Here is an 8,597-nt window from a genome sequence, read left to right as displayed (position 1 = left end):
CTATACCTACTTTAAAATTCTTCATAGGTGAGAATCTTTAAAAATTTATTTGTCTTTCATATCCTAAGTATGTATATATGTATGTGTGTTTGCATGTAGGTAGGTAGAAAGGTTAGATGGCGTGAAGGAGTTAAGTAGGTAGGTTTGGGGGTCAATGGATATATACATAGATAAATCTCCATTCACATAGAAGAGATTTTACCAGTCAATCTTGGCAGACGCCTCACATGTGTGTGTGTGTGTGTGTGAGAGAGAGAGAGAGAGAGAGAGAGAGAGAGAGAGAGAGAACGAGTACAAATGTACAAAATTAAACACCATTTGATAAATCAACATGTTTGAATAAGCCCCATTAACTAGAACATCTTTACATGAAGAGACAAATTTATGGAAGTGTTTAAACAAAGCCGAATCCCTATTTATAAAATTGCGATATCTAAATTTTTAAAATTAAGAGAAAGGTATCATTAATGTTATGATATAAAAAAAATCAAAATAATAATTCAAAACACATCACTAAAGGCCATTTTTATCTTCTTCTTCTACTGTCTTTCATTTTTGAATATCTTCACTGGCATGTGCTCTTCTTCTGCGTCAATACATGTTCTAATAGGAACCCAAGACTGTGTTGGTGATGAAAATAAACTAAATAATGAGTGTCATCTTTTACGTAGAATTAGTCTCTTTGATAGCAGAAGTCATGACATAGCACGTCTTATAACATGTTTGCAGAAAAGTCTAGTCATAAAATACTTTCTGTTTTTAAGCTAGTTCAATTTTAGTGCGTTAAGATGTAGCACATAAGACTCCAATATTGCTTTGTCTCTGGCGTCTAAAATCCTCTTTCATATCACAAATATTATGAAAGCCAAAACATATCTTTTCTCGTCCTCCTGGATTCACGTTATATTTTTAACAGTGATGATGAAAGGTTCTATAATGAACTTATAGCAAGAGGGACGAGCCACACAAATGTTAGGAACGCAAATCACAATCTCTTGAGAACATTTAAAGCAAAAACAAGACAAAATCCATGCGATGGTCTTGGTTATATTTTTGTTTTTGCTGTCAAGAAATGTTTCTCTGAGTTCGTTCTTAGATCTCGGAACGTAACATTATTAATCAAACTCAATGCTTTGGCCACAAACGTGAAGCTTTTTGTTATTGGTATGAACTTGCTGCTGACAAGCTCTAATACAGGTACATTCAACAATCATTACTAAAATAAATGGAGATGATAAAGTCACTAAATCTGATTAAGCCGAATGATCTGCAAAACATCGGTACCAATGGTATGTTTTATTACTAGTGCAACACACCAACATACTCCTAATCTAGAAATCTTAAGATGGAGAACAGAACAAACACTTACGGCTTCAAAGTAAAATGTAAAGTTAAAAATTAAAATAGGTTTAACATAATGAATTTCTGTGGTCTCAAAAGTGAAATGCATTGTTGAAAGTTTACTTAGATTTAATATTATGGGTCTCTATGTTTTCTAGCAACACCTGCAATGTTAAAATTAAACATACTAAACATTTTTGAAGTAATCAATACCCGTGAAGTACGTCGCATTGCCGTTCGTGGAAGAATACCTTTATGTGCCTCACATGGTGTGAACGAAAATTAAGATACTCGTAAAGATATGAATGTCATAAACTGAGTGATAAAATAAAATTTCAGAAATTTCCCGTTAGAAATCAAATTATATGTATATAATGCCACTCTCAGTGATCAGTGAACGACGAAGTGATTGCATCCTCGCAGAATTCCACGTTATTTGCCAAAGGAATGAATAAATGGGAAATGATCACATCCCAGATACTGTTACTGCCCCGCTGTGGCTCTAAACTTACCAGCTGAGCCATGTCACTCGACACACGTCCCGGATTTTCGGTTGATGAGAATTCACAACGCAATTACACACAAACTAATGGAATTCACTCCTTTTCCTAACTAAGTTACTTTCTCTACTTAGCGATTTAATGACATGCATTTTCAGACATAGGAAAATCAGTTTTCAGGACCGTTATACAAAGCATTAAATCTTTATGATACAGATCATTTAAGACTGATAATTTACTCCTCACAATTTGTCAGAAGAAATGAACGAAATCTTACACTACATGATTTATTTTACATACAATATAACTGAATCCGAACGCATTTGTATCAGCGAAATATTATAGGACATTCTTATCATATAGGAATAATAATATATTCACGATTATTTCTGAACTCAAGGAAAAATCGATGTATGAATTTAAAACGAAAAAGATCAACATTAATTACAAACTTACATAAAAGAATACAGTAAATATAATTGAGACTAAACTTGCCTTCAAGAGCTCTCAATCGCTTATCATCAGAAAACTCCTTCTGTCCTCCTGTGGTTACTGGTGTCAAAACGTTGAGACCCACTGTCCGTTTTAAGATTTGTTTCACGAGAGAAATTCCTTACTAATTTTATCTCTGAGTCCCTCAGACTATCCCCATCGGCAGGAAAACTTGGACTGCTTAATATCACGAGGGGGATTATTTTAAAACGCTTAATTCCGTCTGGGAACACGCAACACCTCGTTTAGCTTAGCCAGACAGATTACTCATTTAACCGGCAAACATATGTATCGCTCTCACAGAAGCCAGAATAATCATCTCTAACCAGCCTTTATTAATAACGATTCTGGAAGATATCATTTTATGACACCTTTTCAAATGGGCCCAACTTCCCTGGTTCGTCTCAACTCTCATCCTTTGGGGCTAGATGACTTTACACTGACATATGTGTCAGACCGGTATCGAATGGACTCTAAAATTCGCCTCATGCCTCCAATCAGGAGAGGTTAATTATTACAAGATGCCAAGTTACAGCGGACCTAGCCAATACATCAGTCGCAATGTATGTATAACAGTCGTGTTGGAAAAACTATTCGGTACTATTTTTGGGGTCATACATTGGAATTTCTATTAGAGACAATGGATGGTTAAGATTTAAGTGAAAGGGACGGATATTGGGTCGAAGCGTTTATTGGGTAGAAAATATGTTTTCGACCTAATGTTTCGCAATCGATTTATCTTCTTTTCTCCTTTTTTCCTGTCCGGAGTATTATATTAAGAAACAATCCCACTGGCCTGAAAAATAGTGATGAACTCTATGTTTAATGAGTGAGCCACAAATGTTCTAACATGTTGGTTTCAAATCTGAGGGGTTACATATGGCCAGTGTGAAAAAAGTAATTTATGTGGAAAACACATTTTTGGCGTTAGTTTCGGTGAAAATAGTTTTATATCTTTATCTAACTTTGCTCATAAAGAAATACATTGATATTTGTTCTTAAATGAGCTTGTCTTCCATATCAATATGCAGATATATAAATTACTTTTAATATAGTGCATACATCTTCTTTAAATAGCCTCCGCCCGCCACAGCGGCTAAGGTAGAGTGAAGGTATAGCAGAGATGGCGTCGTCACGATTCTGATTAACAACGTGTATTTCATTTTTTTTGTGGATTATAGTAAGTTATTTTGTCTGTTACTTCTCATTTAAAGAATATGAGTGACGTTAATATTTACAAAGAGAGGTGCAATATTGTATTCCTCATCGGATCTGTCGACCATTTTGCATTTGTCGTGTTTATAAGAACCTAGAAAAAAAACCTTTTGAAGTCTGCTGCCCGTGCAGTGTGTCAAGGGGTTTATACATAGAAGATTGTTTGTAATCTTCATCTTTAGGTAGCATATAGCTATTGTGACAGTGTCAGGTACAGTACGTATTTTCCTTTACGTCCTGTTACTCAGTCATATTTTACATTTATGATTTTTGGTGGTTGCTACATATCCGCTACATGTAGTAGACTTACAATGTAAGAGTTGGACCCAAACCTTTACAAATGGTTAAAACATGTAATGTGCACACAGTTTGCTTCATCCTAAACAATTATGCAGTGGAAAAAAGCAGATTTCAAATATATTTTGTATACACCTTAAATTACCAGTAGGTTTTCAGTGCCTTTAGTCAATCTCTAATTGTTTACAGCCGCAGACTGCCCTCGCTGACGTTTAAAAGAAAATAAATATAAAGGATAAACTTGAAAAAATTCAGTATTTGGTTATTCATACATGATGTAGCATATGAGACTTTACGGAATTAAAATAAAGATCGAATTTTACAAAAAGAGCATTTGAAAGCCAGTTTAAATATTATAGGAAACATTTTGATAAGGAAAAGTATCGATTTGAAGCTTATCTATTATAGAATTATCATGTTGTATCCATTATGTTCGCTTTATACTCAAAATGCAATTATATATTCAAGCATATGCATGCTACAGATTCCAACAGGAAATTGTAACAACTTAAACACTCTTTAAGACATAATATCACAAGGTCACGTGCTATGTGCGAACCTCAAACTTACTGACAAAGAACTAAATGGTCGCTGAATTAAGAGGTACAATTAACAAATAAAGTGGTATCGGCTTCAAAGATTGCAAATTGACCTGAAGGCTTCAATATAATCATACCTGATTCTGATACTTACATCAATATTAATTCTTCATTAAGACCACGTTTAAATTAGATAAAATATTCGTACTAAATTGAGTCTAGCTATTTTCTAAAACATTTATCAATTAGATATTTTATATTTTAAGCGATCATTTATGGAAACAGTCACTTCTCTCAACAAGACAATCCTTCCAATGGATGCGTATAAATACTTACAAAAGTTTTATGTAGATTTCGGGAAGTCATTTTTGTATAGATGACGTATAAACTAAAAAAATAAAGTTCAATAAAGACATACAGACAAGCAGGCAGACATACGTAAAGAGTCAAGGAAATCATATTATTATCGAAAACATATTTTCATTTAGAACTGAATTTACTTAAATACACATTTTATCAAGTGAATTAAATATGCGTCTAGCTTGAATAAGCCAAGTTCATTTTCCCTTCTAATGAAATGGAGTGAACATTAAAATAGTGTATTTTTTTTTCTTCCAATTTATCCACAGTTCGTCCTTGCTTAAGCAAATTAATACGTCCTTCCTTAAGTCCATTCGTCCCTGAACAAACTAGACACCCCTACAGCGTCCGAATTTTTTGTTGTTGCATTTTGTTTAAAAGTATGTTGCTACAGCCCAAGGAAAGAAATTGAGAGCACTGACCTTTCAATTTCTACAGTTATGGCCTTTCATCAACATCAAATCTACGACCGAATGTCTTGTCAATACCTGAACATTGATAGCATTTTTGTTCTCTTATTGCACTCAAGTCGATGTAAAGCTTCGGCGAATCATAGATTAATATGAATTCGGTGATCAATAAATTATGATCGCACTTTTCGAGTCAGTGGCTTCATTTCTCTATAAATAGGCATTCGAATGACGTGTTAGGAATCAGAATTTATAATATTGTTTCAACGAAATGTGTTTTAAACTTTTATCTTTACAAAATGGTAGATTCAGTCAGGGAAGATTTTCATCTTTTGTCTAGAGTTTTGGTCCCCGAATTCCTAGCAACTTAACAGCTTTCAAACGCTGTGGGCTGTAAGTTTTTTTATATATAAATTTAATCAAATTATCTGTGAAGTTCTTTCTTAAAACGGATGAAAATAACTTCGATATTAGCGTGCTGTCTTAGGTAATGGGTCACCATCGATGTTTAACGGGCTTACTGTTAAAGTACTCAGTCAGCACCGTTTTCGGTTATAATAATAAGATACTACGAATATTCACATATAAGATGTCCTGTCAGTGTCATTATCCGCCAATTTTGTATCAGTTTATACCAAGAAATTGCCCTTCAGCGACGTAAATACATCAATGAATTATAAATATTTAAGCAGTTACATTTTGCAATTTAAGAAGATCTTAGATAAATTGATATTTTAAGTATAATTTTGACATAATTTGCCAAGTTCGTGCCCGTAAGAAACTTAGCACACTCAGCTGATGCTATCAGTTGACACAATATCCAAAGAAACAAAACTGAAACCCTCAAGATCTCGTTTTATGTGATAAGCTGTTGATCCGTACAGGTCGTGTGTTAATAGAAGACAAGTGTCTCCACAAAATTTGTCTTTCTGAAGGCACAAGGCAAGTACGAAGGAAAACCTGATACTTTAAAAAGCGGGAACTCGGTTGAATGAATTTGAATTATTCAGACTCTGGACGTTTGAAGAGCTCAGATATGGTCAAGATAAAGAGAAAATACAGTACAACAAGGATTCGATTACACATGGATCCAATAACACAGCCAAATAAAATAAACTAAATTAAATAAATAAATAATTGAATCATAAATTCCAAGTACAAACTACCACGATTTGTTGATATTTACATTTCGCTAGTATTTGAGGGATTGCTTCCATTTTTTACTATCGTTGATATTAAATTGCCAGCAGCATAACTTGAGTCGGTACCGTGAATCAAACAAATTACGGTAACTCGAGTGCAAAACATTACGTAAAAAGGAAGCTGACTGTTGAGACAGCGAACCAATAAAAAAGATGTCACATCATTTAACATGAAATTTGTAGACGCAGGCCTATGTTCCATTTCTGTTAATGTCAGGATGCCTACAAAATAACGAAAGTAATCTTACGTCTTCGTGTATAAACAATTATTACAATAAATGACAACAACCAAATGTATCAATTATTGAAATTAAACTTAAACCATATAAACCCTCTAATTAGCCGATAGAAAAACCATAAGGACGGTGTGTCAGTAACATTCAATCAGCTGACAATCCAAATACGAAGGAAAATCTACTTTGAAATCTTAATAATACTTTTTATATCCATTTTATTAGTTGAATAAAAAAAGATTGTAAGGTGAAAGAAATGGTTCACTTGAGAGTGAGGGCCTGAAATTTTCAAAAGATTCCTGAAATTTGTAACATAAAATAAACTTTATTCGAAAAATAATTCTCAGAGGTTCAGCAATAACGACACAAATTGAGCAAAATTTCCAATAATATCCAGCCATACCCAAAATCTCATCAGCTGCTTTTTACTAATAAGCACTGGGAATTCAGAGATAGCCTTGACCTTAACTTCTACAAGTTAAACTTGACCTTGGCTCACAAAATGTCATAAAATGTGACAACAAGCACGGAAGAACTTACTTTTATCTAAAAGTTATGTACATTTCATTTATATCGTGTGCATGACCTTTGTCCGTTCTTGAAGGCAGAGTTCTAGCCTACCTGACTTTTGTCATGTAATGTCTACCTGATTTAAAATAGTAAACAAAACTTTTACTAAAATTTAAGTTCAAAGCCTGACCTTGGTTACAAATCAATGAATTTTTCTAGAACATCATGTTGCGTTATACGTCAGATGACAGTTTGAATATGAAGAGGTTTATTACATAATTATTTATTCCTGTCTTAAGTTGAGTTTGTGGAATCATTTACCGTTGTGTTCAGATATAACTTGAGAGGACTCATTTGTAAAATTATTCATTGGAACTACAAAGTGCTAATTGACTTTTTGGACTAAAACACCACTTTGGGATTATTGCGAATTCGTTCAAAGACATTCTGGATTATATAAGTGTGATACATGAAGACTATTTGTGTAATAGCATATTTAATAATATTGGCACATCAGCACATCCAATACTGGAATTTATTCCGTTAAGACGTGTGATAGAACATTTAGGATTAGTTAGGATTAATCTCAAAATACTGTAAGTTCCTATTAATGTTTCACCTTGTAACTTCGATAAGTAAATTCTTTGTTAGCTATACTAAACTTGTTGGCTTCGCTCTTTTATTACATAGGTTAAGACTATAGAGTTCTAACATAATTGGGGCTCGTCCAAAATCTGAATTAATTTCAAACATTTCAGAGATGTTAAAAATAGTCTTTAAAATTTAAATGTTCTTTAGCTCAGAACATTCGTTGTCGTTGGTAAAGGTTTCATCTTAATATATGTTGGTAAATCTTTCGTGAAACCAGCTAGCTATCATGAGAGGGAGAGGGAGAAGGGAAGGAGAGGAAGGGAGGGGAGAGGGAGAGAGACCCCTTTAAACACAAGTACAGGTTTTGATGTTACCAGTAATGTTAGGTTAGTACACACGTATATAGAAAAAGAAGTAGATAAATACTTTCCTCATTTTGAGAAAATGAACTAGTGAGAAATTTTGTCGTGTTTATTCCACTTGTAAAGGGCAATCGTTTTTGGATCGAAAGGTTGATTCGACTGAGAGTGAATTCCTGATTTATATCCTGCTTATGCATTTAACAACGCTATGGAAAAAGAGCTCTTGAGAATGTTCATCAGGAGATTGTTCATTTAGCTGAAACATTTATTGGTCAGTCTTTTGATGAGCTCATGTTTGCTCCTGATATTGATCAATCAAGAGTTATTGATCACTGTGATCCTCATTTGCTACTCATTCTCTCTATTCTAATCAGGGTAGTAAAAGACAATCACCCATTGGGGAGCAGGAGAAGAATCCTGAGATCTATTTGTTTCAGAAGGCTATCACCGAAATTAAAGCCACACAAGTCCAAGTTTGTTACTTGTGAGAAATGTGGTCCTGTAAAACAATAGCGAAGACACGAGGAACCCGCTGGTGACGGTTG

Source organism: Sinohyriopsis cumingii, chromosome 6 (genome assembly GCF_028554795.1).
Source record: "Sinohyriopsis cumingii isolate HCF-2022 chromosome 6, ASM2855479v2, whole genome shotgun sequence".
In the NCBI taxonomy this organism is placed as follows: domain Eukaryota; kingdom Metazoa; phylum Mollusca; class Bivalvia; order Unionida; family Unionidae; genus Sinohyriopsis; species Sinohyriopsis cumingii.
The sequence above is the reverse complement of the archived record's forward strand: the minus strand, read 5'-3'. Positions refer to the sequence as shown.